This window comes from Anas platyrhynchos, chromosome 1 (assembly GCF_047663525.1).
Source record: "Anas platyrhynchos isolate ZD024472 breed Pekin duck chromosome 1, IASCAAS_PekinDuck_T2T, whole genome shotgun sequence".
NCBI classification, from domain to species: Eukaryota; Metazoa; Chordata; class Aves; order Anseriformes; family Anatidae; genus Anas; species Anas platyrhynchos.
In genome coordinates, this window is record NC_092587.1 from 89,729,631 (window position 1) to 89,752,939 (window position 23,309).

Below are 23,309 nucleotides of genomic sequence, written 5' to 3' on the forward strand. Positions count from 1 at the left end.
AGAAAAAAGTGTATGGGAACATGCATAAATAAAGCACTCTGCTATGATTAGTGCCTTTGAAGCAGCTAGTTTGTAATACAGAAACATAAGCCAGGTTACATGAACTGGCATGAGGAAGGCTGGATCTATGAAAATCAGGCTTTTGTAAAAGTTTCTATCAAAAACACAAAGAAAACATAGAATAGCAAGGCTCACAGTTAAACAGCCATAGAAAATCTATCTTGAATATCTAAACCATTTTCGACTCATTTAGTAAGATAGTTTCTACTGTTCCTTATATAGTGACAGCTGATAAATTTTTTAGCCAGATTGATCTGTGTTACAGCAGCCTCTTCAGAGCACGCAGTTCCATACCGCTGCTGCTCTGGTCACTCCCTCTAATTAACTGGCTGTGCAGTTTCAAGAGGCAAAGTCCAGCACTTTCCAGTAACCATCACATTACTAACAAGACAACTACAGACCACTGCAATTGGGGATCATGTGCCAGCCCTCCACTGCTGTTTTCTTCCAATTTCTCTGAATGAAGTTTCTGTAAATCCAGTAAAATCTCGCACAGGCACAAAAATGGAGCTCCCCAGACAAGTCATAAATGCCTCCCCCCACAATTTTGAAATTGCTTTGTCTATGACTAATGCAGGAAACACTGGATCTGTGTCCCTGGAGCAACAAAGTAATTTTTCAGACTTTCAACTTAAAATACATTCTGAAGTACATAGAAAACACAGTCTGGAAAATAAAAAACAGACGAGTTTCCTTGCTGGAACACATCTAAGAAGCAACCTTCATAAAACATATTCTGAAATACACTGATACCAACACTTAACAATCAGAAATCATATAACTATTCTTCAGTTATCCCATTGCTGAGAAGTGTGACACAAAGCTGTGACATAACATATTCTGGGAAAAGAGAAAAAAAAGGTTAAATAACTCTCACCAAGGCTGTTTCAACATCACACTGGAAAAATAATCAATTTTTTTCATATATAAATATTATTCTTCTCAAAATCAGTGAGTATGGCTACAAGACAAAAGTCAACTTCAGGACCTAATGCTTTCCGAAAGCACACCACAGATTAAGCCATGTCCTGAAACCACCTTTAGTTGGCACTTCCCATTCGGAGTTGATTCAAATCCAGTTCGCTAACAGCAGTGTTACTTTGGGGGATCTTCTTTATCTTATGCACTAAGTCATGCTAAATTGTAGCATTGAAAAGCCACCAGAGCTGTGCTATAAATGCACAAACATTAGCTTCTTTTTAGAGCTGTTGCCTAACACCATTCTATGAAGTTTGGGTAACAGCACGATGTATAAACCCATGCAATTTACTAAAAGGAAGCGATTTCTCTCTGCAAATTCTCTTTATAATTAACTATAGAAAGTCAGCCTACATTTCTGAGTTAAGCCTTCTGCCAGTTTCTGATATTTCCATTAAAGAAAAAAAAATACATTTTACTGTGCTCTGTAACTTACCATCTTCTCTCCACAAAATCCATGCCTTCTCTGTTAAGGATTAGGAATCCTTATTGCAAGATCACAAATTTAAAAAGCCACAAAACTCCATGGTATTACAAAACATTGATCTTCCCATCTCTTCTCCCCTAACCTCAATCCCTAATGTGGAGAGGCTTTAGATAGCATGCAAAATATTTTATCCACATTAACAAACACCTCAGTAACTGTTTCCCATCATTTTCAGCAGGCCTGATCCGGGTCAGGGGAAAGCAAGTTGCCGTAAACAATAACTCAACTTTCACTCCTGAGTTGGAGAAGATCATTTCAATCAAATGCAGCCCAGGCACCTCTATTTTAAGGTATACAACTCTACTCCTACATCAGCTCTTGGATTATTTATGAAAACTATTTTCTTGTATTCACAAAGCAGATTTATTTGCCCTCCTACTTTATCTCCACACTCCAGCACTGCTACAAGACCGGATAATTCTATAAGTGGCACTATCTATGGATAAAAGCCTTCAGTCTTCATATTTTGAACTTTAAAAATTTGAACATTTCATGGCTTTTGAGAGGTTTTTTTAGCCTCAGATTGATGCAAATGTAAACTGTTGCTCTTCCTTCACTGTTTTTCCCTTGGCCAAAAACACAATAGTTGCCACCTATACTTATTTTAAATAGTATTTTTAGCACAAAACAGGTGTACTGCCTCTGCTTTTTTCAGAAAAACTAAAGAATACACGAAGGCATCCACAAGGGTAGGCTTCAGGTACCTTCGTGCTTCTTTATTATTTCAATGACAGCAACAGCTTGCCTTCTATTTCTTTAAAAAACAAACACTCTACCGGTAGAAAGAGAAAAAATCACTCAAAACTTACAGTTTCCTTCGCACTTGGGGCGGGAGCAGCGCCTCGAGGCGGGGAGGCAGCAGAGGCCGCCATTTCACAGCCGAGCAGCAGCGATCGCCGAAGGGCGTTTGTGTACGTTGCCAAGGGGAGCGGGAGTGCCAGGCGGGGCTCCTAGGCTTCCAAAAACACGGAGCTGGCGGATCAAGAGCGACTTAGAAACGTGTTTTCTTCTCTCTGCCGTCGTTTTCGCGATCCTTTTTCTCAAGCAGTTTTCCCCTCAGCCTCACACCCGCAGGGAGCGCCTCTTCCCCTGCCCGCTCGGTCAGGGTACACGAGAGGCCAGGTACGCACGAGACAGAGGGAAGCTGCGCCTCACGGGTGCCACAAAATGGCGGCAGTTGATGCACATTGTGACGGAGGCAGTTGTGAGAACCCTCACGGCTGTGGGAGGGATGGTGTTGATTTTTAGTGTTTTGGTGAGTAATGTTACTTTTTTTGATTGTGTTTTTTGTTTGTTTGTCTTAAGAACTACTGAAGTGTTTTCTAGTCTCCTCTTTGCAGAAGAAGGGGAGAAAAAACGCAGCAGACAGGGTGGGGAACAGGTGGCCGGCTGTGCCTCGTTTGTTGTCATAAATGAAATATAACTACAGATACTGTTTCCTTGTTGATGTTATGATTCTGAGAGGAAAACATATATGTATTTTCAAGAATTGTATCAGCGGGTACTTAAAACGTGCTTGGGCAATTTTGATCTCGTTTGTTCTGTGAAGCTGTATTCGATTTCTAGAATTTTCCATACTTTGAAATGTTGTTCTTTATTTGAATGACCAAACTGATCATAATCCAGGTAGTTGCTGCTTTCTTCGTTCTTGGTAAAAATGATGTTTCTTGCAGATGAAAGCCAGGTCTAGTTTGGGATCTGAGCTCCTGCTTAATTATTCCAGCTTGGGTTGGAGTGGAGCCTGGGGGATTTGGAAAACCCACGCTCACTGTCTGAGAGGTCATGGGGGAAAGGAAAATAAAAAGAGAATAAGAACAGAGATAGGAGTAGAGGAAGAATGACTGTACTGTTATGTTAGAGTACAGTTTGAGGAAGGAGAATATAAAATATGGCCAGGAGAGGTGACTAAGCATCAGGAAGAGAGAAACTGGTTGATGTGTCCCCTGACAGGGGAGTTGCTTTCTCATTGCCTAGTCAAGAAGCCTCTTTTTAAAATTTTTTTGTTTAGGTGTTTCAGGTTATATTTTAAATTTGAATGCATGTATGTTTCAATTTAAAGGAACGCTCCCACTGTATGTACACCTTTTGTATTTTCCAACTGAATGCCTGTGAAATATTTATCCATTTTGTAGAATACCGATTCAATAGAATCTTTTACAGGACTTTGGAAGTAAATTGTTACTGTGTGATACAGGCTACTAATCTTAACTGGAAGGGAAGTTGTTTGCGTGAATGCCTAGACACAATGTGCTTTAAGAAGTTAAATGCATTGCTGTAGTCCATGTTTAGAGAGTCTGACTTCAGTCTCATGCAGGTCCTGAACATGCCTGAGCTATATTTAAATATTTCTTTACTCTAGACCTATACAGTGTTAAGAGTAATTGGAATTTTATAAATCAGTAGCATATACTTCACAAAATCTGGTGAGTAAAGAACATATTATTCTTTATTTATTAACATGATATATTTTAATTCTATTCAAATTCAGAATATCATAGGTATTCTAAAAACAACGAATGAATGCTAGTATGCCACAAATATTTTCACATTAGATATATTTAAATTCTACATGAAAGTCAGGTTTTCTTCTAGCAGCTTCTATGGAGGGTAAATGGTCTTTTCAGCTTTTTTATAACTCTACATAAAGTCAATTAAAATATACTTTTGTAATGAGAATTAAGATCATATGGAAGTAATCATGATTTTATTTGGATAATGTAGAGGTATGATGAAAGACTTCTGGTGTTCTACAGGAATTCTTCCTATTCCATTTAAAAGCTCCACTGGCAGTGTCTAAAGACAGTTTCATATAATTACCACTGTGAGGCTGTAAACTACAGGAAACTCTGTTCAGCATCCCATGTGGTATGGTCTCTGCCAAAAGAATTTAAGGCACAAATCAATAATTATTTTCAAAGAACAGCTTGGTATTTCCATGCAGTTGGATTAGTGTACCAGTATTTTATTCAAAAAATATTGACATGCCCAGTACACAGTCATGAATTTCCTGGATTTATGTCGCTACCTCATTGTAATAAAGATGCTACGTTCTGACCCGCAAAAAGGAATGCACATGCAAGTTGCCATGCTGAGATTAGCACTTCAGTCAGGGAAAACTCCAGCCAGAATTTTTGAGTCAGCCACATTTTCCAATAGCACGTTTGTGCTTTTAAAAATTAAAACTCTTCTGCTTTGCTTTTTAATATTGCTGTTTTACCTGAGCTGTAGAAGAACACTTACACTCTTGAACATGTTTTTTCTTTTCTGTATCTTTTTCTACTATGTACATTCCTGACTGGCAAACCAATGAGTGTTTGGGGTCTGGTTCAGCGGAAGAGCAGAACCACTCCTTGATTTTGCATGTATTGTTTGAAACTCTCTGATTATGCAGTTTTTTGAAATCCCATGCTCTTATAATGCAAACTTAATAACGCTTCTGACTATAGCACAGCAGCTACGGTTAGTCTCTTTGTGCTTAATGTAACTTTCTTTAGTGTAACTTTCTTCCACTGTGAAGAACTGGATGTCATTTGCTGTCTTCAGAATAGAAAGAATACTGCATAATTGTGCTTTGCCTGCCAAGTATGAGAATTTGGCACATGCGTATATTTTTTCTAAAGAAAGAATTTATTACAATACCATGGTGTCACTGCAAATTTTAAATTAGATTTGGTGTTAATACTGCAAAAAACAAGCTTGACTGGAGGTCTTGAAATTGCTTCTAGATTGCCCAAATGTTAATGGTTAGTCTAGTAGGAGCAAGCAACGTATGAATTTGAAAATTAAAGATGATTTGTGGTGAATTAAATACATTTTTCAGTATAACAGCTAATGAAATGTACATTTTGACTTTGTTATGAGTGTACTATTTAATCTTGTTTGATTGTTATGTTTCTCAGCTGTGAATTGAAACTGCACACAAATAACATGGGGAGCTTGCAGATGTCTATAAATGCTGATTGTGTATGGAGTCAAGGAATTGATTTTGTACTGTCACAATGCCTGCTCTTGGACAAAGTAAAAAGAATCCTTAAATGTCTGCAGACCATTAAAAAAAAAAAGATTAAAAATTGTTAATAAGTTAGGTTGTTGAAGAAGTTTTACTTCTTCAACAGTAAAGAAGTAAAACTTCTTCAACAACCTAACTTATTAACTTCTAACTTATTTTACTTCTGTTGAAGAAGTTTTACTTCTTCAGCAATAGCTCAAATACATTTAACTAGAATTCTGAGAAAACTGTAAGGCTGAGCAGTTTTGAGAGATGCACACAGATAAATACTAGACAAATGGCATACGTAGCTTGAATATATCTATCCCACAATGTGTCTGAGATCTATTCAGATGCTGGACTGCAAAGTTTGATTATTACTTGTCCAATTTGATGATAAAAATCTGGGTTGCAGCGAGAGTTGGGTCCAATCTCACTTCGCTGTGACTTTCACCATGTCACTAAACCAGCTGTTCTGTAGTTCTTTACCTTGTAATATGAGGAAACTGTCACAGTTGTAAAAGTGCTCTGGCAGTGCTGTGTAACTTGCTACTGAATCATTTTTCTTGTATTATTTTCTATGGCATGTAAGCCTTCTTATTTGCATCCTGGTTTTCAACCACTTTGTTCCATGGAGTAGTTTTATTTGACATTTCTGTCAGGGGATCAACCTTAGCTGATCTAGTACAATGCAGACTATGTATTGCTGCTGTTGACATGTATGCTTATGTTTTCACTCTTCTGTTTTTTCAGTTGTTTTACTGCTGAATTATATTTTACTGACAATGATTTGATAAGACAAGGAAATAAGTGTTATAATCATTGCCTTTCTATGTTGTGGCACTAACAAAGATTCCCTTAAACGTGTCTTAGAGTAAATCTAACTCTGTTAACTCTTACTGTAAACTATTTGAAGCAAGTCAAGACCTCAAGACCTCAAACGTAGGGAAGTTTGTGTGTGTGTATGTATGTATATATATACGTGCTTCGTTTATGTTCTGAAGTGTCCTATTATGTTCTTTATGTAGAAGAACGCATATAACATTTACTTTATGGGAACAAACATTTCATCACTCTCAAGTTACGTTCTGATTTTCAGAGTAGACCGAAGCATGACTTGAGAAATCACACTTGAAAAAAATACATATATTTTTGAAAAAAGCCTAACTTCTAAAGGGTCAATCTGTTTTTTAGAAGTGAGGAATCCATGGGCCTGAGCTACCCCCAGCTATATCCAGCAGTCTTTAAATGAATGATTAAATAATAGCTTGACCCACAGAGCATTCTTGCCCTAGAGTGAACATCAGGTCAAAAAGGGCAGTGTGAGAAGATTGCTCTGCTGCTCTGTTTCCTGTTACCTATTTAGATCTTTCCTCAAAGGAAACAGGCTATTGTGGTGGCTTAGGACAAAACTAATTTGTATTTTATGGAAAGCTATGTAACTACAAAGACAAAAAAAAAAAAAAAAAAAAAAGTCACTTTAAGAAAGTAGAGTAATAACATTTACTTAGAAGTGTTAGGAAGTAAGATCCTTGCTTAATGAACTTTGATCCCCCTGTAGAGGCCACTGAGGACATTTCCTTGAGAAAGGCAAATTGTCACTAGCAGTGAGAGGATCTCGGTGGCAAAGCAGTCAGTAGCACAGAGAAATTCTTGTGGTTTCCAAAGTAATATTCATGGGGTCATGGCAAGTATGACTAAAGAAATCTGAACAATTATACGTTCTTTGTTCTTCCCACAGTTGTGACATGCTGATGTTATACTTCAGATACGTGCTCACCCTTTATGCTGCATGAAAATCTGAAAGGCAAAAATTAGGAGGTGTTCTTCAGGAGTGAGGTCTTATACTAGTAGTTACTTAGCAACTTGATGTTAGAGAGAGGAACGTGAACTTTTTGCAGGCTTCTTCCCTTTTATTCTTCTTAGTTGAAATGGGATAAGCAATCTTGGCCTTGAAACCTGGGGTAATATGGTAAAGGAGAGGTGTTACAGTGTTATTTTGTCCAGATTCAAACATGTTAGTACAATATTCCTGTACTATGGTAATGGAAATACTTAAAAACTCAGTCCACATGAAATATACAAGCATATTTGGTATCAGTGGGGGCAGTAGTCTTTGAAGACATACAAGTACAAATGTATCAGCTATGATTTAGGGTGTATTATGGTTAATGATTTTCTTTGGAAATCTACTTATGCTGTACAAATTTACTTAAACAACAACGACAGCTACCGAAACATTTAGGTTTGGGGCTTTCAGTTTTTGGCAACTCTTTTGCTGTTAGCATTTTTCCTATGTTTTGACATATCTAATCAACATTGCCTTGCTTTACGTAAGGATTGCTTTTTCCTAATAGGCAGAATCCAATGAAAATCTCTTCAGCTTCTGCTTTACTTCGCAGATGTTATCCCTAGAGAGATGATTTTTATATTAGGCTTATATTGTGGGCTTAATGACTTTTCTCTAGAGCAGGTAACTTGCTTAGATGTTAGTAGAATGACAAGAGTAGAACGAAGAATTCAGCTTTGTTCATTAGTAGATTCAGCAGCTGTTTGTCTTCTCTACCTAATATATATCTGCCTTCTTGGAAGCACTTCTAAATGGAGCAAAGCAGTACTTCCAGAGTAAGGACAGTAGCAAAAGGAGATGCTTTATGGGAGAGTGTGCAAGCCTCAACACATTTTTGTGGTCCTTTCCCTTTTACTCTCCTAGCATCTACCATTGTTCTATTAGGGATGTTGGAAGATATACTCCAGCTTGATCCTTTTTGTATTTATTTATGTTCCTGTTTTCCACTGATCCGTGTATTCTTGATAGCTGACTTTGTTACAAGTAACTAGACTTCAAGTTTACAAATCTTTTTTTAATTTCCAAGTTAGTACTCTAACACAGAGTGATGTGTATCACCAGTTTAGTCTAACAGGTATGTCTCAGAATTTAGACAAGTTAATACTAAATCAGTTTAGAATTGCTTGAAATCTTTAATGGAGACAACTTCTGCTTCTTTGTGAACCACCCTATTAGCACCAGGACACCATTTAAATTTCAAATATAATTAGGAAAGAAATAGTTTTGAGCTTTTCATGATTTTTTTTAGTTTTCAGCTTTCCTGTAAACTTCCAAGACGAACTCACCCAAGGCAGTAGAATCCTTTGTTTACCATCCAGTTGAAAGTTTATCTAGGACTATGCCAGTTTTCTTTAGCTGAAGCTACGTAATATCTCAGCTAAATATAAATGACATCAATCAAAATATTATCTCAGGTATTTTTAGTCTTCGCATACTTGATATTAATATTCTGGTTAGGAGAGAGAATAACAAACATGATGAAATCAGTTTGTGTGTTTTTTTTTTCTTCCAGCTTCAGTGTTGCCTGTATATTAAGTATGCCTTTACTGGATGCACTTTCTTTAATAAAGTGGCTTTTTTTGTTTTGCTTTAGTTTTGGTAATGAAATATAACTGTTTTAATTCTTTTCAAGTTTGGAATTAGCTAGCCTGCAATTTTAAGCAAAGATGGGAAATACCATCTGGTATTACCCACTTGCAATTTTGTTTCTTTTGGGATCCTCTTAACACTCTCGCTTAAAGACAGGAAAACACTCGATTGATTTTGCTTCAGAGAACTGTTTGATATACCATGGAATTTGTTCTTTGCAGAAACACTTAATGGTTAAATAAACTTTTTTTCTCAATCTTTTAACATCCTTGTAAATATGCAAGTAAAATGTTACAACCACAAAGAAACTGCAGTCAGATAGAAACTAACTAAACTGTATTGACCTAGAAACTGTTGAAATATTTTATCCATCCATACATACAGATTTGCTTTGAATCCTTACACTGTATTGTAAGGCAGCTCACACAAGTTTCTCTCACATTTTAGTTGCCATGCAATTATTTCATAAATAGCTTTTCCACATGGTCACTTAGTTTAGTTTGAGAGAAGGAATTAGAAGAGAATTTATACCCCTATCTCAAACAGTACTGTTATAAAATAGCTATCTCCTTTGGGGAATAAGGAGAAAGTAAGAGCTTTCCAAAAACTAAAATATGCAGCATTCAAAGCCAATTTTCAGTTTTAAGTAACTGAGTGTATCTCATAAGATTCCAAGCTGATATATGTCAAAGCACACTTAGGTTGTTACAACAGAGAAAATGATAACTGTAAATAAACTGATTGGAAAGCACTATTTGGTTTGACAGTACAAAAACTAAAATTCAGAATCAACCCCCATGAAAAGATGTACTTACCACAAAGGCTCAAACTAAAATACTGTTTTGAAATAAATCTTTTCAATAGCACTGCGGTAGAGTCTTCTACTCCAAGTGTGATTGTAGTAATCGGGAGTTTGAGGAAGCAGGCAGGGGTACTTGCTTTTTAAGGCTTTCTGAAAATATCAGGAATACGGTACGAGTTGGCTTTAGAACGCTGGTCAGACCTCTATAAAAAATATTACAATCATATATACGTTTGAAGTCCTACTCAAAATTCTTAGACCTCCAAAACTGGGGTCTAAAAATTGTATGTGAAAACAGAAGAACTCGTGTTCCTCTCCAAAAACCTTATCTGCATTTGCTTCAACAAACAAAAAAAGATTTTCAGATATTTCAGCCACCTAGAGAGCTTCTGGAGGCTGCCTCTGCATCACGGTTCTGTGACACAGGATCTGAGGAGACATCTTTATCAGAGGAACAAACAGCTGCTGCAGAGAAATGGAAACAGTGGTGAGATACAAGGGAGGATGCAAAGAACGAGGAATCACTGAACCTGGAACTAAATGAGTTGAGAAAGAAACTCATGACAGGAAAGAACAAGAAAAATGGAGTAGAAAAAAAAACAATAATGTTTATAGTTGAACAGCACTGTTTGACCTCAAGAATACTGAGGCAAAATGCAAAGGCAGGGTGCAGAAGAAAAACAACACTTTTTTGAAAATAAAAAATTGACGCTCTGAATATCTGGAACACAAACTACTTTCTGCAACCAAATTTCTATATACTTATAGCACAGCTGAACAGCAAGGCATGCAAATTAAAGACATGTGCCCTATTTGTCAGAACAACACCAGACAGCTTCAGTAACTCAGCGAGGCCCCACTCCTATTGCTTAAAAGCACAGAGCTTATAAAACAACTCAGTCAATTCCAGTATATGAGCTAATGTATTTGGAACAAAAAAAAAAAAGTGCACGAAAGCAATACTACTGTTTATATTAAATGTAGTAACTGCTTCTCAATGTCCATTTAACGTGATTTTTTTTTTCCCCTGCATTCTGCAAAGATGGTTTCAATCTGTCACAAACTCTTCCCCCTGCCCTTGACAATATGCTTGAAAATATCTTCTCTATCTACGGACCATCAAGGGTTGCACACAGTTGCAGAGGACGCATGCTGCTGAAAGGAAAGAAGAATGGAAAGGGCAGAAATAAGAAGGAAAACGGCAGTCATTGTATGAGTGGGGAGTTCATAGAGGTTGTATTGGAAAACTATCCAGTTTTTATGCAAATAATGAAATCCCGAGAATTACTGAAGTACAAGTACTTAACCATCAGTTTTCAGATTCAGTTGCAGTACCTTTAGTGGAGTTTAGCAAGCTGTGTGAGTATTGGAGAGGGGCAGTAGATACCTGAGGCAGTGTGCTCCAACACACAGGCTGCTGGTATGTTTCTGGAGGTGTCACCAAATGTGACAGTGGTAATGATGCAACTCCTGAGCAGCTAATACTTACACATTTCAGTTTGTATTGATTTACAGCGAGCAAGGAAGAGGCACAATGAGGAATGACACTCAGCTTTTAAATCTTTTGAATCTATTGACTCTTGTGCTTTTTGTAGCACAATCTGTCCTGCGTCTGTCCAACTTCTGCCTGCCTCAGCCCATGAGGGAGGTTTCAGATGGCTTCTCTGTTCTGGTCCAGGTGCATGAAAGCTTTCATCGGTCTTAACAGTAGCATGAGGTAAATTCATGATGGGAGCTTGGCAAGCACTCTTGATGGGCACAGTGCTGTTTATCTTCTTATCATGGTCCAACAGGTAATAGTGTGCTGTCAAACAGCTGAGAAATGTTATTCTGTGTATTTCCATTTCATGACTGGTTCTGGGATGTAAAAGTGGCTTTATCTAGGATTGTCATTAATTTTTTTATTTTTTTTGTAGATATTAGTAAGGAGTGGTTGTCCAATATAAGTCTGTAACCTATATCTTAGTTACTTTGCAGTCTATGTAACTGGAAGCCAGTAGAGGAATGATGAATTAATTCAGTCATTTTGTTCAAGAGAGGATCTACTTAACTATCTAATCCACCATAATTGAAATGTCCCATTGTACGCGTTCGTTGCAGTAACTTACTTGTTTTCTAACAATGTCTCTCTAACTCACCCCTGTCCTGTATCAGTGTGCTTATATGCAGCACTGCCCTCTCCAAGAGTCAGTCAAGAGTGCTCACATGTTTATGGTTAGCTGTCCCATAGGAGGCTGTAAATCCTGGGCCTAATAACTAATAAATATTTCTAGGCTGCTTGCGGAAGCACTTTGGTTCTTCTTTCCACAGTGAGTTGCAAAATGCAACTGACAGGATTGATGTTTGTTTATGGGAAGATCATTTAGAGAAGATGTATCTGATTCTCTCTACTCAAACCTCAAATGAATAAATTGGAGGTCTTGTTGGATATACAAGCCAAAAATATTGCAGATTGTTGAGGGGAAACATTTTGAGCAATGTATTTATGTTTTCTGACCCTATTAGACACTCTTTAAATAAGTATTTAGCATAGCTCTAAGGGCTAAACATTGGTATTAAAAAATATATAAATACTATGGATTTCTCTGTAGCGATACTTTGCTAGTTTATAAAGAAACTAAAAGCAGAACTTGAATTAGTTGACCTAGCAGAACTCTATTCCAAAATGGTTTAACAACCTACAGTTTACGTAAAATTGAGCTTAGGTACAACAGAAGAATGGAGGAAGGAAGAGAAAACTTAGCCATGTATGTATCTGGAAAACTGTCTTGTGCTAAACCTTACTGTTTTGGACAAAGTAAATGAGCATCCCATCTGCTATAAAGAAAAGTAAGCCCTGTCTTTTCTGAGCAGCTGTACTTTTGTGCTCAATGGCAGGCACAAAAGGAAAGGAAGCAAACAAATGCAGTGCTGGCAGGAATTTTGGAAGAAGTAATGGAGATTCCAACATCTGCAGGATTTATTGAACCCACTGGGAATTTGTTTGCTGTGCTTGTGCTGTCCTTTCACCTTCATTATCCTCTACCACAGCCTTTTGTGTTCATTTACCATGACAAGTTGCTCACAGAAAGATGGCTGTGTGTGACCAAATGAGCAGAGCTGGTAGGAAGTGCTTGCATTAGAAGTCATTATGATGATGATCGTATGTTTGCAAGACTAAGTATTTGTCTTAATAGTGCTTTAAGCTTTTCCCACTGCCTGGAAGGCCATCGTAATTTGGGCATGTAAACCATTGTTTTAAGGCAGTGAAACTTATGGGCCCAGAGTGAACATATTATCAAGTTTAAGTGTAATTTCAAAGACCAGTAGCCACTTCCTCTGAGAGCCTGTTCTACTTGTGTTTTAGCTACCTCGTGGAAGAAGGCTGACTTTAACAATGGCACTATCATCATAAACATGGTTAGGGATCTGATAGGTCATTAGGCATGTTGAAGTCAGATAGCTAAAAGATGTTTTAATTATTCTTTTTTTTTGTTTGTTCTAACAGTCACTGCCAGATGCGAATAGCTGATTTCATGCATTAGGCTGAAAGCTGTGGCTGTTAAGGAGCGGATTTGTGACCTTCCATTAGCATGTGAGCCTGAAGCCCAAGGGTAATGCAGCCTCAGACATTTTATTTTGTTCTGCTGCTGTGAGTCTATTTGGGATTTCAGGCTGTGGACAGATACGCTAATCCATTTGCTTCTATGTTGGCTGGAGAGTTTGATTTGTCCGTAATGAGTTGGAGACATCTGACAAGTCATTCATTCAGCAGATTTGAGAGGATGGGGAAACAGTGGGAGTCTGGTAATGAGGAGCTGGGGACCGTAACTCTCACTGCATCTAAGCCAACAGAAAGATGTGCGTGCAACGTATTTGAGAGGTAGAAGGGTTAGCTTTGCCTTCTGGTTTTTGGTCAAATATTATTCCAACTCCTTGTAATTTGGTATATGTATTTTATTTTACGCTAATAGCTAGGAGTAAAGGTTGGTTCGGTCAACCATTATGCCAACTAAGTGCTCCTTCCAAGTAACAGGACTTGGGCTATCCAGGGACTAATCCCCGCCACTGTGCCACACGTATGTTGCAAAAGTGACTGTGGGCAACTCTGCATAAACCTGTCTTGCTTTGCTCACTAGGTTGGTGATGATTGGTAAGTGATTTTCAAACTGTAGGTACGTAATACGTGTGCCGTGGGTGAAGCTGGGAGCAGTTCTTGATACAAGACTAACATCCAATTGTATCTTTCAAATACAGTGAAAGATGCAAAACCTATTGCAGATGTACCATGTAGAACTGTCAAAGGGCAATTAAATCCTTACCAAGAAATGCATAGCATCGTGTTGAATAGTTCTGTCTTCGTGACCTCTCTTCCTTATATACTTCAAATTTCTCTCTCAGCAGTGTATTTGTTTTGTAGATGTAAGGCAAAATCATCTACCTATGTCTTCCTTAAATCTGTTTTATCTTCTGAGATTTGATTCTGTTGTTTCTTTGAGATGCATGGCCAGGAATTTAAAGAGTAAATATAAAAACCCAAGGATGCAACATTCAGATCTGCAGTTGTGGGCAAGGATGTAACCTTTTATTTTAGATATCAGCGGTTACTAGTCTACCTACGGGGGAGTTTGCTAATACTTTACTCTTAGCTTAGCACTGGGTAACTCTAACAGTATGATTCTCACTGAAGGACAGCTAATATGTTGTCTTAATACCATGTCTGTACCAGAAAAGCAACTGGTAGGGCTAATTAAGATCAAGATTTTGTTAAATAAGAGCTCAAACAGGTTGCCAAACCCAGACTTTGGGCCTAGGATTGTGAGGATTGGTGGTGAGGTTTGAAAACTCAGATGTCATTGTTAACACTGTGAGGAAGCTGTTTGGTTCAGCATTTCAAATAACAGTAATTCCTTCAGCGCCTCACTATAACTGTGATAATCAGGCTGTCTTTAATCTTTTATGGCTCCAGTCAGGCTGAAAATATGCATGTATTTTTATTGAGATGATCAGAGGCTGTCTGCTTTCCTTGATTGGTGACTGGGACAACTATTTGAAGCAGAATTTCTAGTTTGGATTTGAGAGTACATGCACATAAGTTGATGTTAATTATTTTGTCTCTTCATAAAGTCTGCTTAATGACTTTATGGCAGTTTATGATAGTACATAAGCTCAGAAAGTTTGTGAAAAGTCTGCTTCCAGGATCAATGTCTTCCCAGAAAAATTGTAGGATTTTGGCACAAGAATGTTGCAAGTTGTTAGATGAACTATGCAGGGCTGACCGTGAATGAAAACAATGTTTCTGCCTAAACAGAACTAAGACCAAACCATTCAAAACGTATTAACTAGGTCAGCCTAACTCAGAGGGATTTTTTGTTGGTTTGTTTGTTTTCTTGCTTATTAAAGTGAATCATATGGAAATAACTATTGACAGAAAAAGCAATTCTTACAAAAGCATCGCCTGCCTGGAACTTGGTGCAGAAAGCCAGCTGACGCACTCAAAAGCAAGTTCGTTTCAGCATTTATATTAGCAGTTATCAGACTTTTATCTCTAGCAGCAGAAAAAAAAATGTTGTTGAGTGTGGGCTCGGCAACATGGTTTCAATAAAAATGTTTCTACTAATCAACCTAACAGCCACATAGGAAATTAATTTGAAATTTCCTTTGAGAAATACTTATGTATATGAGTAATACTGTGATGTAGTTCTCTTCAGGCTTGCTTTTAGAACTATTTCAAGCCTGAAGTCAGGTAAATACACTCTGTTAGTCTGGTGAATACATGATTCTGGGGGTTGTTTGTTTTTTAAACTGCTTTTTGCTAGGCTCAATTCTGTGTATAGTTAGGTGGCTGTTTCAGGGAAGAGGACCAAATGCTTTGGGTTGGTGAAGGTAGGAAAAAAGAGAAAAGGCTGAAAAAAAAGCAGAAAGGGAAAGAGACTGAAACTAGTCAGAAACTGTAACTAATGATAAAACAGCTGGACTGCTTACGTCGGGTACTTGCACTTGAGAGTTTGTGCTGCTTCAGCTTTTTATTAGACAGAGGACATGCAGATAGAACAAGCGAGTAGTCTCTGTAGAATACCTGAAAAACAGATATGAGTGTAAATGCTGCAGTTTTGTTTCAAATTCATTGAGCAATGTGGCCATATCTGTTCAGGTTACCAGGTTTCCATTTTGCATAATAACAGGTAGGAATTTACTAAACTAAAACCTAACGTTAACTCAAAATAATATGTCTGCATTGTGGCTCTTCAGTATTTAAAGGGGACTTATTGAACAAAAGATAGAGATTGACTCTTTGCTCAATCAGATAATGACAGAACAAGGGGGAATGGTGTTAAACTAAAAGAGGGGAGGTTTAGATTAGATGTTAGGAGGAAATTCTTCACTCAGAGGGTGGTGAGGCACTGGAACAGGTTATCCAGAGAGATTGTGGATGCCCCATCCCTGGAGGTGTTCAACACCAGGCTGGGTGGGGCTCTGAACAGCTTCATCTCGTGGGTGGCATCCCTGCCTATGGCAGATGGTTGAAACTAGATGATTTTTGGGGTCCCTTCCAACCCAAGCCATCCTATGAATCTGTTGCCACCTTATTTCAACATCTTAGTGTGATTCTTGAGAAATTGCTTTTTCTGCCAGCCATTGAATGGCTTCAGCTGTTTTCTATCTTGGGAGAATTTTTTGGTGTTTAGCAGGTGCTGTGTCTTTATTTCTGAGCCATTTTTAGAAAATTTTCTACTCTGTTTTTAAATAGAGCAGTTGTAGTATGAACTTGTTGCAGTGATGCACGTTTCTTTTAAATGACCTTTGTTGCCCACACTAGGTCACTTAGTGGTTAGCCCAGGCTGTAGCATAATTTAACCCACATCTCCATTGTGATTTGCTGTTCTACTCTGCAGTCCTGGCACCTAGGTACTTGCTAAAAAAAAATAAAAAATAAAAAAAATAAACAATAATAAATGCACACAAAATATTTATTTAAAACATGCACACACACACATCCCCCCTGGATGCTAGAGCCAGGATCTGTACAAATTATTGAGCTGCGTCAGTCAAATGTATGCTCATTTCGTTACAGACAAGGTTCAAAGATTACATCCAGACCTGGAATTGCACAGAAGACTTGAGCGTACAGTTCTGTACCCTAGTGCATTGCATACTCTCTAAATAAGGAGAGTAATGCCCCAGTTCTCTAAGCTGGCTGTTGAGACCTGTTGACTGTGATGGCATTTTACTCAAGTCCCCATGCTGAAAAGTCTTGATTCTGGCTGAGTGAAACAAAAACTTAATATTAGAGTTGTGTTATTGGAAGCCTTTGCAAAGGCCATCTGTTTACTTTCTTAGCAAAAATGTAAGGATGGAAAAGCTGTTTGCAAACCAGAATGTCCTCAAGAGGATGCTTAAGCATCTGAAATATCTCCATTTGGCCAGGAATGGACTGGAGCCAATGAGCCCCTTGGTTCCAGTTCCTTGCAGGGGTATTGGATAGGTGAACATACGGCTGAGTACAGGAATGATGCTGATTAGGCCAAAAGAAAGAATGCTGGAATCTACAGACACCGGGGGAATTTTGAGATGAGTTCAGCATGGCTTTATCCAAAATCAGAAGGCACAGTCATTTCCTTCCTTGTCTCATAGAAGAAAGCTGGGTTAACTTGATGTCTGGCTGTTGGAGAGGGATTACATAACCTCTATTGCAAGCGCCCTATACGAAATCTTAGTATTTACTGCTTCGAGTGACTTTTGTCTGTGATGTTTACATCTTAGCATTCTGCACCCATTCTCCAGAATAACTGTGGAAAGGACTTAATGGAGCCCTAATTAACTTGGGAGCTCAATGGAACTGGCTTCTCAATCATTATTGTCTATGGGAATTGTGATACTCTCTTTGGTTGCTTTAAAGGGAGGCATTATTCACGTCCTCAGGAATTACAGAGTGCTTTACAAAGGGTGTAGTTCCAGATCAGACGCAAGTCTTTTGACAGGCTCTGTGTTTGAGCTGTGTCTTGTGTCAGTAACAATTAGAGGCATCTGCGTAGGAAAAGAATTGAACTGAAGGTGCGCAGAGTTAGAAATAACTGAGCAACCCTTTAATCACAGGTGTGTTTCAGAGAGAGCAAGTAGAGCTTTTTACTCTAAGAAACAGCATTTGGTGCATTGTAGACTACTTCAAAGTGCTCTACAACTAGTCATTAGACCTGCTGCGGTTCTATTCAAAAAATGATAGTTGGGTCCAACAGGCTCCCATTTTTATGTATGAAACAGAGGTGCATTTCCTGACCAGAAAGCTGTAATATCAGGTATGTTGACTGAGTAGTAGCATGCATACACAGCTAGGTGAATGACAGCTGTCTTCCATATTGTACATACAAAGACTTGATGTGCTCCAGGGTGTGCATTTTTAAAAGTCTGGCTGCTTGGGCTCAGAGGTTTGCTGACGAACATGTTCCTCTTAGTCATTTCTTACTGGAGGTAGTAGGCAGGTGGTCCCACTTTTACTTTTGTTAGATAGGTTCCAGTTGGAGATTTCCTTTTGTGATTTTAAGAAACTAGAAACATCCTAGCCTGACTGTCAAGGTCCTGTGCTGTAATTTTAGGGCTGACAGTTTTAAAAATATATATCCACTTGTAAACTGATCTAGTAAAAAAGCTATTAAGCTGGGAAGAGTAATGTATTCCAGGACATTGCTCCAACTATCTCAGCAAAACCCCCTCAATGTTTTACTTGGTGAGGAAGAAGTGAGAAATAGCAGATGGGTTGCAGATGGGTTGCCAAACAGTCCCGTGTGGTGCCAGCTCTGACTAATATCAGTCCTTATTATCTCCATAAAGCACCCACTTGTCCTCACAAACAATTAATTGTTTTATCTGTAACTGTAGCCATTGAATTATGTATTCATATGTTTTGGAGGTCATGAAACAAGCGAATGGAAACTCTGAGAAATGGAAATAGGATTGTAGTGAGGAACTGACTGTGTGTCAGGATGGAGGTCACTTCTTTTCGCAGCCCCTGTGCACTCAGCAGTGGAGCTCCATTTCGGCAGCTGACGATCGGTCAGATACAGCCCTGGTAGATTAAGTCTGATGGCAGCACAGTCTAAGACAGGGCTGGCACCTTCCTCCCAGCTGAGTGCTTGTTTTACCTTTCTCTTTAGCATGCTGGTGACGAACTGTTTAAAAGGTGGTGTGCATCTAAGGATTTGCAGTAAGCCAGTGGCAACTGCTGTTGGCAGGGGGCTTGCAAGCAGTTCAGGAGACAGCCACGACCTCTCTCCAGAATGACTACGGCTGTTACACGAAGGCAGCATCTCCCTAGGTTTGTAAGGGCTGCGAAAGGCCTTGCAGACGGAGGGCTAATTACAGCCTGAGATTTGTTTTATTTCTGACACAGAGAGATCCTGAAGAAAAACAAAGCTGCTTCTGAGTATTAGCAGTGGTACGACTGGAAGGCAAGCATGCAACTCCTCTGGTGGATTGAAACACCAGAATCTTCTTAACTGACTTATCCCTGTGGTTACGAGCTTTGGTGACAGATTTCTCCAGTAGGCGCTGGATAACCGTGCAAGACAAAGATGAGATCCTGAAGGCTTCTTAAAAACCTTAGCTTGCACGAGGGAATTCAAGACGTTAGTCCTGGAGGCAGTTCCCCTGAACTATTTCTGTGGTGAGGTTAGTTGGTGGTACAGTGGGTTGATAACAACTTGGTCGCCTTTCCTCTGCCGCTTAATTTTACTTTCCAGTCTAGTGGGTGCTCACTCGTTACCTCAAAGACTGCAAAGTAATTTAAATCAACATGGATACACTTTTCAGTATGCATCTGGCACTTGCTACTAAACCTGTATGGAGATCACAGAACCAGCAGCAGTACAGACCAGTACTATGTTCTTCCCAATGACTTTATGCATAACAAAAGAACAGGCACTACTTTTTTCTGTTAATCCATTCTTTCTGTAGGGTGCTAGCCTGGTGTGAGGTGTATATGTTATATTTTTCCTGCTTTTCCCCATCTGTCTTGAATAACTAGGTGCTGTCCCAGACAAATCACAGTTAATCTCTACAAATACAGTGTGTAACACTTTGGCATGTAGTATGAAGCATTAAACAATGTATGGAAGGCCATCAAGGCTTAATGTAATTGAATCTGTGAACATTTGTGAAAGATATTTATCCTGTATCCTGATTTTGAAGAGTAAAGGGGTTGTAGAAACATCAATTGGTTAAGCCTTATACTTCTTCAGATTTATTATTTTTTTTATATATATTCACTTTACCCAATTTAAGAGTTTCTATTTAGGACTGAGTAGTTCATTTCAGCATCCCTTCCCAAGGAGGTATTTGTATCTCCTTGAGGAGTGTCAGGTCCTCTTTAGAACAAAGCAATTACTGCCTTTTGGTAAAAACAACCTTGGCTTGTTTTTTTGGTTTTGTTCTTTTGTGTGTGTGTGTGTGTGGTGATGGTAACCTTGGCTTGTTTTTTATCTTTTCTTCAAATTTAAGATTATTGCCTTGATAAGCAGCTTGTGTTACATAATGTTTTAGTCCTCTAAATTTCAGTTTAGGATAATGATAATGAAGTCTTTTTTTTTTTTTTTAATGTGTTAAAGGCCTAATCCAGCTGTTTCTGGAGTACTTGTGGGGTTTGTTCTTGATTTTCACGTCTCCATTTACCACATTACTTTTTTTTGTGAATTGTTTTATAGGGATAAGCAAATTTCTTGTGTTCCGTGCATATTTGTTCCTGTTACCATCTGTTTTTGTAGGTGTTTCTTAATACTTTTGGTTTAAATGTCTGTTCTGAAACAGTATTGTTCATGTGAGATGTTGAATTAAAAAAAAAAAAAAGAAAGAAAGAAAGAAAGGTCAAGTTAGCATTACATTTGGACTGAAGCATGTCTTCTGTTTTTTACCAAAGCAAAAATTGTCTTAAATTCCTATTGCTGCTGAGTTGTTCCTTTTTTTTTTTTCTTTAGAAAAATCTTAAACCACTTTTGATGGAAAATTGGGTTTCCCAGATGAAAAAATGTTGGACAGAGTGATTATTATTTTGTTTTTGTCAAACTCAAAACCTCTCAGAAGAAAAAAAAAAATAAAACTTGTTTTGAAAACGTCTGATCCACTGGTATTAGTCTTTTGACAATAGACTGTGTAGTGTAAAATGGCTGTCTGCTTTCCGAGATTTACACTCAAGATATCCCATGCCCTTATTTCCTTCAGAACAGAAAAGCTGGCCAAGAATTCAGTTCATTTTGAGGCAGACTTGTGGGGAAGGTTGCTGCTTTTATTTTTTTTCCTTGTATATGTCAAAGAAGGTGATGAACAGACTGACAAGATTATTTGCGGTCTTGAGTATCCAGTTCCCAGTGACTTCATGTCTGATCTCTGCTAGCTTTATACGTAGCATTTTATACCCAAACAAGGTACCATGGAATCACTTGAATCACTGAAACCAGTATTCATCGCCAGGTTTGACACCTGGATTTTTTTTGTTCCGGTACTCCCTCTTCTTCATGGACATTATCTACAACTCTTATTTTTGATAGCCGTCCATGTTTTGAGATTCTGATGTTGGCCACCAGCTTTCTTGGCTTCTGGCTCATGCAGAATATTTCCTGCTGCTCTCCCCTCACTCCTTTAGCAAGAATTAGCTCTTTGTTTTTCTTTTTTGTTCTCTTGAAAACAATTTGAGTTCTTTTGAGGTCTGCCAGTGTCTGGTTATCAAAAGTTTGCCTTCTAGAGAATATGCGGAGTCGATGAATGTTCTTTAAGATAGCAAATGCCTTTTTACTGAAATAGAAATACTGGCTTGTATTTCATGTGCAGGAAGTCTATTTGGATAGGAAACTGAGTATGTAACCTCCTTCTATGAGTTAACTATTTAAGAGTTTCAACTTGCTTTGCTGGAATGTGTCCTCAGTTTTCTTACGTACCCCGTGCTATGGGTTTTGACTACGCGTTCCAATCTGTCTTACCTTCATAGTACTGAAACAACCCTCAAAAAGTTTCCAAGTCAACGTTCAAAAAGCAGTTTCAGTCTTGTGCTATCTTTTGCCTTTGATACTGTCAGTATAGTGTTCTTGAAATGTCACGTTCATTCTCTTGATTTATATAATTATGCTGCCTGAGTTTCTCCTTTTCTAATCACTCTTCCCAAAAGAGATTTTTTTTTCTCTGACTGGTCTCATTTTTCAAGTGCAAATTTAGCTTCCCCTTCACATGGCAAGTCATGAATTACCTTTAGTCCAGAGGTCTGTGTCCTTGACAATACTGAAGTCTCACCCCATTACTCTGTTAGCTTCTCATGGATGGTCTGCAGAAATATGCGTAAGAACCGAGGTGTTTCATCCACTGCTGCTCTCATTTCTGTGTAGAATGTGCTGTCATTCTGCTCATCGCTTACTTTCATAGTCAAGGTATTGCCTTCAGCGAAAACCTTTCCCCAGAACCTCACATCTAGGTGATATTTTGCTTTCTTTTGGTTCTCACATCTGGCGGTCTGAAACCATACTGTCTGGCCTGCAGAAATTTGTTGGGTCTTTTTATATACCCAGCCTCACTGCTTGTGGGAGGGGAATAATTGCTTAATGATGTTGGATTGAAAGCTGAAACCATAGTCTAATTTATGTTTAAACACGGTCAGTTCCTTCTGCAACACGCCCTTCCTAACTCAGCTGCACAGATAGGCTTTTCTGTAGGCTTTCCTTGTCTTGTCTGGATTATTAAAACATCCATTTTGCAGGCTGTGAGAGATACACATCTCTTCATGCTTTTATTCATACAAAATGCAGCCTTAAAAACAATTCCTGGCCCCAGAGTTCAAACCTGTCACCCTTTTACTAGTGCCTCTGCATTTGCTCCCATTCTGTGGCCTTAATTAATTGCCTTGTGTGTGTGTGTGTGTTTTTTTTTTTCTTTTGATAACTCCTCCTAAGCTGTTTCTTTTATTTCTTTTAAGTGTCTGTTTCCTATGTGTGGTGAACTAGAATGAAAATACAGTGACACAAACGTGATTATATTCCTGTTGTGGAAAGTACTCTAGAGTTTTCGCTAGTATACCTAACTTCTCTGCTAGTAAAAATTATTTAAAGGTAGGCTAAGCATAGGACAGAGTGCAGATTTGGGGAGGTGAGGGGAAACACGGAAGCGATTAGGCAGTCCTGGTCAGCATGATCTCAGCACATTCGCCTTCTGATCTGAGGTGCCAGACACCTTATGTATCTTGTTGTTGTTTGCGGACTGGGTGTTTCAGCTTCATCACACAGGCTTTTAAGTGGGTGCCTGCTTAAGATTTTGGACATCTTTGTGATATGCAAGCATGTGTTTAGTTGTTGTTGCATAGGGGATTGATGCATTTCCAACAGAAAAATTTCCTAGCTGTAACTTTCATTTTCACAATATCGAGAGTTGGCTTAAGGATTCCAGTAAGCTTTAATGCAAAGCATGAACTTGGTCTCGAGTTACTTTTTTATGCATCTGAACTGGATTGGCCATGACTCTTACTGGAACAGCAACGCTAACAGATGTTATCCCTTGTGTAATTTCCAAAGACAGCCACACTGTTTGACACTTTATAGTAGTAAAA

General features: G+C 38.4%; 1 long non-coding RNA gene across 2 annotated transcripts in view; it reads right to left on the bottom strand.

Moving 5' to 3' along the window:
• Positions 1-22,240, bottom strand: part of LOC106020607 (uncharacterized) — a 43,323-nt gene extending 21,083 nt beyond the window's left edge. The window contains exons 1-4 of one of the 2 annotated variants that reach the window (XR_011803496.1): positions 21,963-22,240; positions 9,768-9,904; positions 7,294-7,472; positions 2,335-4,399 (exon numbers count right to left, since the gene is read on the bottom strand). This is a non-coding gene — a long non-coding RNA (uncharacterized lncRNA). Of the gene's footprint in view, positions 1-2,334; positions 7,473-9,767; positions 9,905-21,962 lie in introns of both variants that reach the window. The other variant, XR_011803495.1, reaches the window with a different exon arrangement.
• Positions 22,241-23,309: the final 1,069 nt, after the last annotated feature.